The 10,346-nt window shown below is 34.8% G+C and overlaps 1 pseudogene; it reads left to right on the top strand.

The window, feature by feature from the left end:
- Window positions 1-6,969: 6,969 nt before the first annotated feature.
- Window positions 6,970-9,778, top strand: LOC115984139 (annotated as a pseudogene).
- Window positions 9,779-10,346: the final 568 nt, after the last annotated feature.

The raw sequence follows: 10,346 nt of genomic DNA, 5'->3' as shown, positions 1-10,346 counted from the left end.
GCCTGATCTCGTTGAGATCCAGCCTAATCTCGTTGAGATCCGCCAAGATCTCTTTGAGATCCGGTCAGATCCAGCAAAAACCAGAGATTTTGGCAAAATTCGGTGACGATTTCTACAAAATCCGGTGATGATTCACACAGTTCGAAACTGACCGATACCCGATCAGAAACCGATGACATCCGACCACCCAATCCGCTACCTTCGGTGGGTCGGTAGGGGGTCCAGGTTTAGGAGACCCGAAGTGATCAGGTCGGTTCTGGGTTGGGCACAAACCCGACCCGGACCGACCCGTGGACAGGCCTACATAAGGTGCTGGAACCATTTAGAAGAAGAAAATTTGAAAAAGAAAATGTTACAGTTTAAACAACTAAATGTAATATAACCACAGCTTTTTAAAATTTCCTTATGCAATTTTTAATTTCAATTAGTTTATATGAAAGCACACATAAATCTAGCCATGAAAATTATTTTTAAGTAATTGCAAACCCATCTAAAATCCTACCAAACAACAAAAACCCATTAAAACATTGGTCATATCTCTCTTAGGCAATTCATCAAAAAATTGTATAGCATACTCAAAACCAGTTTTGTTCAAATGGAAATTTCACCACAGCCAACTCTACCCAATCCACCACAAGTCTTGAAACACCTGGATAAGTGTAAAGTGTAACAGGTAAGCCCAAAAATTAAATCAAACAAAAAAAATGCAAAATTTCACATATGGAGATTGAGATTAGAAAAACAGAGAGTAGGAAAAAAAAAAAGTGTACCGATGGCAAGACGAGGTATTGATTTGATAGGTGTGAATAGTTTAAGGAGTAAATTGGCCAATATAAAAGTTCAGGACTTTTGGCCAATGGTTGAAAGTTTAGGGGGGGTATGAACATTTTTCCCTATACTTAATACTAAAAAGGGGTAATTACAGTAAATTCACCTGTAGTTTGGCCTAAATTCATATTGCCTACCTGTGGTTTGAAAAGTGTCACTTTGTCCACCTGAGGTTTGCACCGTTAACCTTTTATAACCCACCTCTCAATTTGCCATTAAAAAAATACATTTTTAGACAAAAATAAACATAACTTTGAATCAAAAAGATAGGGTTTGAAAATTTTTCAAAAATGGATGAACATTGAAAATGAAATTTCAAACCATTACAAATAAGCACTTTGCCTTCTTCCTGTAAAACAAAATTATACATAAGCAGAAAAGTTTCAACTTTCAATCATCAATCATCAATCCCTTGCATCCAAGCATTCAAGAATTTATTTTCGATGGAGATGCTCTAGTCATCATCAATCTGGTTCAAAGGGAGGATTTTTGCACTTCTCACTTGAGGATTTTTGCACTTCTCACTTCGATAATATCATTAAATTAAGATTGCGAAGCTTTAGCCATTTTTGTTTCAACCATATCGAAAGGAATTGAAACTATGTTGCTCATGACTAAGAAAGCCAGGAATGTTGACATTTGGTTTGGCTGGATGATGTCCTAGCTGAATTGGAATATGATGTAACTTGTGGTATTTCATTGTGGTTCTAATGAAACACAATACCCAACAATAAAAAAAAGGCCTCACCTAATGGTTAGATCTACCAATTTGAGCTAAAAATTTCCACTAGAGGTTACCAGTTTCATTAGAATACAAACCAATCTCAACCACAGTCGTAACTTCACCGGATTCTTCAAAGCGGCAGAGAGGTTTGTCTTTTCCCGAGACCCAGGGGCACCAAATCCAACACCACCACTCCCACAGCACCCTCAAGCCAACAAACCAAACCCCCATGCATGCATTCAACCAGACACAAACAAACATTTTCTAAAAATAGAAAAGAAAAAACGACACAAACAAACACTGCCACGCCATCACTGTCAGCTTTTCACCATTCACTCCAAATGAACAAAAACCCAATAAAAGAATTGAGGAATTGCCTCTATGAACAAACTCCCAGATCATGAGCGGCTGGTCAAGTACAGGCTCTAATAATAACCAGTAGCATAACACAAAAGTATAAAAGTTTTTATATTTTAAATTATTTGTTGGTTTGGTTATTCTGTTTTTGCTTTTGTTCTTCTTTTAATTACACTACATTTAATTTGTTTTCCTCTTTTAAAATGGAGTTACGGTGGTGGGTGAGTAGTGTTACATTTAAATTTAACAAAACCCTCACTTTTGATCTTAGCTTCTTGTCTTTTTAGGTTTTTTTTTTATTTTTTTTGGTGGCCGGGGGGGGTGGTGGGAGGAGTGAGACATAAAAAGTGAGCAAAAATATATTTTTATCCTCATTCGTAAGAGAGGTGGTTTATGGAAACTTAACGGTACAAATCTCAAGTGAACAAAGTTACACTTTTCAAACCACAAGTAAGCAATGTGAATTTGGGCAAAACCACAGGTGGATTTACTATAATTACCCCTAATAAAAATAATACTTATTAAATGTACTTGCCTAGATATTAGAAACTAATAGATCAAGGTGCTAAGGCCACAAAATGGTCATGTTAATTGTACTTGACCTAATGGCTTATCAAGGTAAATATTTTAAGGGTAAATTCCATAAACATACCTTGAGGTTTGGCTTAATGCCAACCAAGTCCAACACATTTCAAACCAAACCAATTTGGTCCCTAAAGCCAATTGAATCCTAGACACTGTTAGCCACGTTAATTTCTCTCCCTTCTCTTCTCTGTTAGTCTCTTCTCTCTTCTCCTTCCCTCACTCTCTTTCTCTCTAACCTCAGATTTGCCATAGCCACATGCAAACAATAACCCAATTCTACTTATACCAAAACTTAGCCAACTCCACTAAAACAAACCCGAATCCAAAAAATCAAACCCACCACCGTAGCAAAACTACAACCATAGCCAAACCCACCATAGCAAAACTACCACCATAGCAGAACCCACAACCACCCTCACCCTTACTTGAACAAAAAATCCAACCCCATATCAAAGCCCACCACCATTGAAAACCACCACTGACCACAATCCATAACAAATCCAAACCCATATCGAAACCCACAACCACTGGCCATAAAACCCAAACAATCGACAACAAACCCACCACATATCAATACGCATAACCACTCCCAAAGCAAATCCACCACCATCGAAACCCACCACTATTGAAATCCCAAATCCAAAAAAACCCACAGCAAATCGAAACCCACCACTGGCAACCCATAACCAAACCAAACCACCAGCCCGCACACACCATTTCCTTTGCTTGAGAGAGAAGAGATAGCTAACCCAAACCACCAACCCATCAAGGGTTAATTTGCCCAAGGAAAAAAGAAAGAAAAGAAAATAGAACAAGCAAAGGAAAAAGAAAATAGAAAGAGAAAGTTAGAGAGAGAACCATCTTGATTGTAGCTTGTAGCGACTATAGCTTGCCTGCGGTAGCCATAAGTTTGGGGGATTAGAGTTTAGGGTTAGGGAGAGGATGCAAAAAGGTTGAGATGAGAGATCAAAGAAGAGAGAGATGAGAGAGGAGAGAGATAAGAGACTTAAATGACTAACGGACTTAAACGGCATGTAGGGACCAAATTAGGCTTAAGAATGAAATTGGTTAGTTTTGAAAAGTTATGGACCTGGTTGGTATTAGCTCAAACCTCAGGATAGGTTAATAGAATTTACCCATATTTCAAAAAATTTCAACTTTTAAGTTTTCTTATTTACTTACTATGTTACTACACATAATTGGCATGTGAACAAAACAATAAAAGAAGCAGATGAGAAGAATAGGAAGCAAACACAAATGATGAAGACGAAGATGCAATAGCAGCTGGGGAGAGGGTGATCACCGACTTGGAAATAACCATAGACATGGTGGTGAGTGGCAAAGACGACAAAGACCCATGTTTGACTTTTTTTTGCTTCTTCCTGTCTGATATTGATTATCAGCTGAAACGTTTGATTTTCATTAGTACATTTGGTATAGTCCGATATTAGCCGGTATTTTGAGCTGCACGATATGGAGGTGTTTCTATTCTAGTTGACTGACCGGTAGGATAAATACTGGTTGTATCAGTCGATACGGTATGGTATTCACTCCTCTGGTAATTATACCTAAAGATATTAATAAAATTTATTTTAGTGATTTGCACTAAACCCTAAAGTGCTCGGAAAGGAGGTGACACAATGTAGAAATTTCTCTAGCACATTTTCTTGGGAAATTAAGTCCTCTTAATCTGGAGAGTATATTGTCGAGCTTTTTATTATGTAGGATAGTTAATCCATCATGCTTCAATATGGTGAAAGTAGTTTGCACCTGTTGTGGCTAGATTGGTACAATTTATTATGCGAAAATGCCAAAACAGCCATTTTACTTGAAAAATAATACTTTTAATCAGAGTTTTAACTTCGAATTCATTCGTTTTAACTTTGAATTTGATTTGCGAACTATTGTTTTGAAGGGATTTTCTTGATATTTAAGATAGATAAAAATTATCTCAATCGGATGGTTGGTTCAAAAAGTCAACTTTTTGACTAATCTCGGTTATTGTTTAGTCAATGTTGTCCAAACTTAGCCAAAAATGGCAAGTTTGAGATTTTGGATTCTTGGGTTATTAAAATGATTCGTTCAAACATTCAAGATAAATAAGATTATTTATTTATTTATTTATTGAAAACATGATTTTCAACCTTTTAGGGCTTAAACCAGCATTTTGACACACTAATTAAGACTAGACAAAATACGGCAATAGAAGACACGAAGCAATTCAAAGGAACATATATGCCTAAAGTTGAAATTAAATCAAAAGATCAATGTAAAGAGACAAATTATAACCACATTATCCAAATGTATCTCAATTCTCAAAATACCATACATAAGAGTAAAAAGTACCCAACAAACTACAATAAGATCCAACAAAATATGAAGAAAACAAAAGGAAACTCCCCTAAATCTGTGCAACTCTCCCTGTCATTATGCATATCCCCTAACTATAATCCTGAAATTGCTCTGAATCTCCCCCTCAGAACACAGCTTTCTATGCACCGCTATTTGCCCCTTTTGTCATGAAATGACAAAGGGACTCAAGTCGATGATCAATCATAATAAATAACATCCTCATGGAGTGGTTCTCCAATATCATGAACCGTGAGGAAAAGAGGGTTTTGATCTTTTAGGGTGTGTATTGTTTGGAGATGAAATAGGGAGGATGGAAAACATTGGAAAGAAAATAGGAGAGAAAATGAATTTGTGTGTTGTTTGGTTGGGAGGAGGGGAAAGAAAACTTTTGCGTGGGACCTAGGCATTTTCCACTTGGGCCCACAAAAACTTTTATCTCCAAAATGGAGAGAAAACATTGAGGCCCATTGGGTGACAAAAATACCCTTACTTTTTATTGCTTTCACCTACCTCTCTCACTTTCCCACTACCTATGACCTGATTAGCCTTTTGCATCTTCATCCTTATCTCTTTAGCATCTTCACAGCACAGCAACATGAACTCTAGGCTCTCTCTCTCTCTCTTGGTGCCTTGTCCTCATTCTATTGTATTGATCCATGGTTTGTTGTTGTTGTTGTTGTTATTTTATTTTATTTTTTTGTCGTCATCATTGGTTTATCTACCTTGTCATATAGATATATATATATATATATATATATATATATATATATATATATATTTTGTTGAAAATATCCTCCCAGTTTATGTAACAATGGTCATGTGGATAAAGGTTTTTTTTTTTTTTTGGGTTGAAAATGTCTTCCTAGTTAATGCATAATCAATTTTTGTCGCCCATAAATTTTAAATTATATAAAATAATAAAGAAAATAATATAAATGTATATGTATTTGTGTTAATTTTTATATTATTTAATGAGTGTAAATATATCTATTTCTTATATATTATAACAAGGACATAATAGTCAATTTATATAAACTACATTTTCTATCCTCTCCTTTTTCTCTCCAACCAAACAAAAAAGTTTTCCACTCTTCCACTTTTTCACCTCTCCAACTAAACACACATGAGGGAAGACCAAATATTTTCTATCCTCCCATTTTCTATCCTTCTACTAATTTTTCATCCTCCCACTTTTCCACTCTTCCAACCAAATAGAGCTTTGAGATACTTTGCCCTTGCCTTTGGTGTATATGATATGTATGTACTAGCCTATGTGAATGAAAAGCAAGGAGCAAACACACAAAATCAAAATAGGCACAAACTGTAAGGGATGAAGGCAATGGCATGGTATAATGAGAGGAAATTGGCTACCAATTCAACGAGTGAGGGTTCACCAAAAATATTTAGCCTAAATATACTTTAAAATACCACAAGGAGCCAACATCAATATCACAAATCCACATATAACCCAATTCAATCAAGAAATTAGAAGGACAATGACAAACCCAACTAAAATTAACCAAAACCCAACCATGGTTGATGCAATGTATGATTCAAAAATGAGAAAGATGGATTAGGATTAGCTTAAGATGATGTTTGGAATGGATTTGAGTTGATTTTGAATGAATAAAAGCAAATTTGAATATTGTGAGTAAAAGGGGAGATAACAGATGAGTTGGACAACTGAAGGACAATTTAATTGTTTAAAATAATAGTTGGACATAATATTTTATTGAAGAAAATATTTTAATTGCCAACAAAAGGAAAAAAACCAACAAAAAGACAATTTTTCTTTCTTTCTTTCTTTCTTTTTAGGGCCATTTGGGTCACTTGATTTTTTAGGGTCATTACTCATTGGTTGAAATGCTGCATTGGCGAAAGTTTTTTCTTTTTTCATAGGGTCATAGACAGTCAGTCCAGATTGTGGGAACACTAATTTTTTTTTACTTTCTTTCCCCATCAAGAGTATTGATATTAGTAGACCCATAAATTTAACAATATGACTTTATAAAAAACTATTTAGTTATATTAGCTTTTCACTTTACCAAATTTAGCTTGTATTAAAAAGTAATGTGAAACAGTCAAAAGAAATTTTTTATTAAAAAGCTGTGTGAACACAACAATTTCCCTCTATCTTCTATGTATAAAAAGGATGCAAATTATCAATATTTTTCTCAAAAAGAGGACTTCCAGAAACCAGAAAGTTTTGAAGTGATGAAGTCTGACGACTCTGCTACTACCAACTTCTGCGATGAACTCTGTATGTTCTCTTATCCCTTCTCTTCACAATTATCAAATTTGAGTCTATTATGCTCTGTTTCTTTGTTGTTTATTTCATTTCAGTGTTCATAAAAGTACATCATGAATATTATTTATTTTTCCATATGAGTTATATGAATTTCCCAAATTCTTTTCTAAAAAGAATTAAGCAATTAGAATAAGTTCGATTTTTTTTTTTTTTAAAATAAGTCTGTAGAGCCCACAAATATTTTGCTGTAGTTGTATGTGATAAACATTAGAATCGTCATAATTGAAGTCGGCGTCTCAAATGAGAAGTATATGATAGTCTTTTGCTGGAAAATAGGTTGGTGCCTACTAAGACCTCTCCAAAACCCCGCAAAAGTAGAAGCTTTTTGCACTGAGTACAACGTTTTTAGGTCTTTTCTTACTGTTTAATATTTGTAGAAAATGGCTCAATTTAGGATTAATAAGCACTTTCTAAATGTGTTTTGCACTTCACAAAGTATGTCATGTCCAAACGTGACATTTAGATTTTATCACTTCAATTAAATCATTGTATTTTCAAGTTGGATGATTGGGATCCATTTAAGAAAAAGAGTCAAAGTGGTCTTTTAAGTATCCATATAGAGGGGAAAAAAGGTTTTCATGTAACAGGTCTGCAGTTGTCAATTTATGATCCCAAAATATTTTATGTTTATTTGTATGACATTTCCAAACTTAAAATTAGATTCTATCACTGTACTTCAATTAAATCATTGTATTTTCAAGTTGGATGATTGAAAATCATTAAAGAAAAAGTTTGTCCAAACTTAAAACTCAAATACTGGGCATTATAGAGGGTGCTGGTACCACTGGACTAACAACTTGAATCCCCCAAAAGGAAGTATGTATGACTCCAAAATATTTTTTGTAGGAGTCTTGATCAAGTAGAGAATATGTGTGATAGATTACAAAATGACATCTGCTGCATTTGCATGAACCAGTACTGCATTATTCATTTTAAAATTTCTTTGAGTTCAATGATTCTGCTTTAGGACTGCTTGTTTGAAAACATTTCCGAACCCCAATCCATATGTCATTACCCAATATTTAGAAGATTGCCTTTTAAATATTCCTGATATATTTGCAGCAATCTCAAGATCAAAAAGACATTTACCTCCAACTCATTACATGCTTAAAATAGAGTCATACTCTATACTGTCCGAGACTGTGGAAAAGTATGAGTCCGGTGTTTTTGAAGCTGGCGGGCACAAATGGTGGACTCTAATGCTCTACCCTCTTAATTATTTTTTCAATTAAAATATAAATGTTTTCTTTGTCAAGAGGTCTGTCTTCTTTTACAGGAGGTTGTCTCTCTATCCAAAAGGAAACAAAAAAATGATGGGACTGGTCATATCTCTCTTTACTTAGCAGTTGTAGAGACAGAAAATCTTCCTCTTGGTTGGGAGATTTATGTCAACTTCAAATTGTTCGTGTTTGATCAGATTCAGGACAAGTACTTGACCATTCATGGTTTGCTCTCTCATAATTGATGCAAATAAATATGCATGTATGTATAATGGTTTCGTAAATTTATTTTCTGTATCATCTTTTGTCCAGATGCTGATGATAGTTCAATTAAAAGATTTCATGACATGAAGACTGAATGGGGCTTTACCAAATTTCTTCCCTTGGATACTTTCAATGATGTTTCTCATGGATACCTTGTCAATGATTGTTGCCTATTTGGTGTAGAGGTTTTTGTTCATAAACGTAGTGCCAAACTGGAGTGTGTTTCCATGACAAAAAAACCTGATAATTGTACTTTGACTTGGAAGATTGAAAACTTCTCTGCACTAGATGAAGAATCTTATTCTCAAGAATTCACTGTTGAAGATTCACAATGGTATTTTTATTACTGGAATTTGCACTTCTGTTGTTATTAAAAGGAAAGTTAATTTATATATTTATCAGCATTATTTTTAATTCTTTTTGCTGAATCCAGGAAGATACTGGTTTATCCCAAAGGAAATTCTAATGGAAAAGCCAAAGCGATTTCTGTCTACCTCTGCTCATGTAATTGTCTTCTATCGGATCTCAAATATTTTGCAAAGTTCAAGCTGCGAATAAGGGACCAAATTAACAAAAATCATGTAGAAAAAACAGGTAAATCAAATATTTTAATCATATTTTAGTTTCAAATGTTGGGGAAATATAGGCTCCAGTGGGGGTTTTGTTTCTCAATTTGCTTAATATTCTACCAGAGCTATGGTTAAACCTGAGTTTCCTCATTATATATATGTTTCCTGTTCTCCTTCACTTGTTTTATTCCACTGTAAACTTTGTTTCGTTGTCTTTTTTCAGCTAAACATTGGTTTTCTAAATCATTGAAAGCTGGGGGCTTTTCGCAATTTTTGCTTCTAGAGAATCTCAATGATGCATCGAAGGGTTTTCTGGTGAATGACACTTTAATTGCGGAAGCAGAAATTATGGCTGTGTCCAACATTAAGCTGTTCGCACAGTGATGGTGCCTACTATTTTTCATGGAACCGCATTTTGTAAGATAGGCAGATTTTTTTTTTTTTTCTTTTTGGAGACTGGGAGATTATCCTTATTGCAGTTGTAGATATAATATCAAATTTGGAATAACTCATATATTTGTCATGGTTATCGTAGATTGTGCATGTTATGTTACATGAATGTTCTGACTAATCTCTTTAGCTCCTAGTGTTTTGCATGCATATATATATATATATATATATATATATAGAAGGGTACCGATCAAAAAGATATATAGAGAAGGTTTTTATTTTGTTTTTATTTTTATTTTTTATGGTTAGTTGTAGAAGGCAAAATCCAAGTAACTCGGGGCAAGTTTAGGCCGTGGTTGAGCTTGCAAAAATTCAGAAAGTGAGTCCTGAGCTTGCTTGTAGACTGAGTTAATGGGGAAGACCTGAGATGAATTCCAAAGCTTGTTCCTTCTAAACCAGATCGTCCATGAAATCATAGCAAAAAGATCAACGTTGTCCTGGATTCCATAACATAATCTACTAACTTTGAAAAGCTATCAAAAATAACATTCAAACGAAAGTCCCACTGGGAATCTCTTCTCCAAGCCTCTTAAATACCTGGGCAGGACCACAATGCGTGGAGGGCATCTTCTGGATCGCGATGGCACGTCATGGGTTGGATCATCAAACACAGTTCGGTGAGCAAGGCTAGCCTTTGTGGGAATAGCATTTTTGCAGGCTCTCCGAATAAAATTTCTAACCTTAGCTGG

The sequence above is a fragment of the Quercus lobata genome, chromosome 4 (genome assembly GCF_001633185.2).
Source record: "Quercus lobata isolate SW786 chromosome 4, ValleyOak3.0 Primary Assembly, whole genome shotgun sequence".
Taxonomy (NCBI): Eukaryota; Viridiplantae; Streptophyta; class Magnoliopsida; order Fagales; family Fagaceae; genus Quercus; species Quercus lobata.
This window is presented reverse-complemented; position numbering and strand designations above follow the sequence as displayed.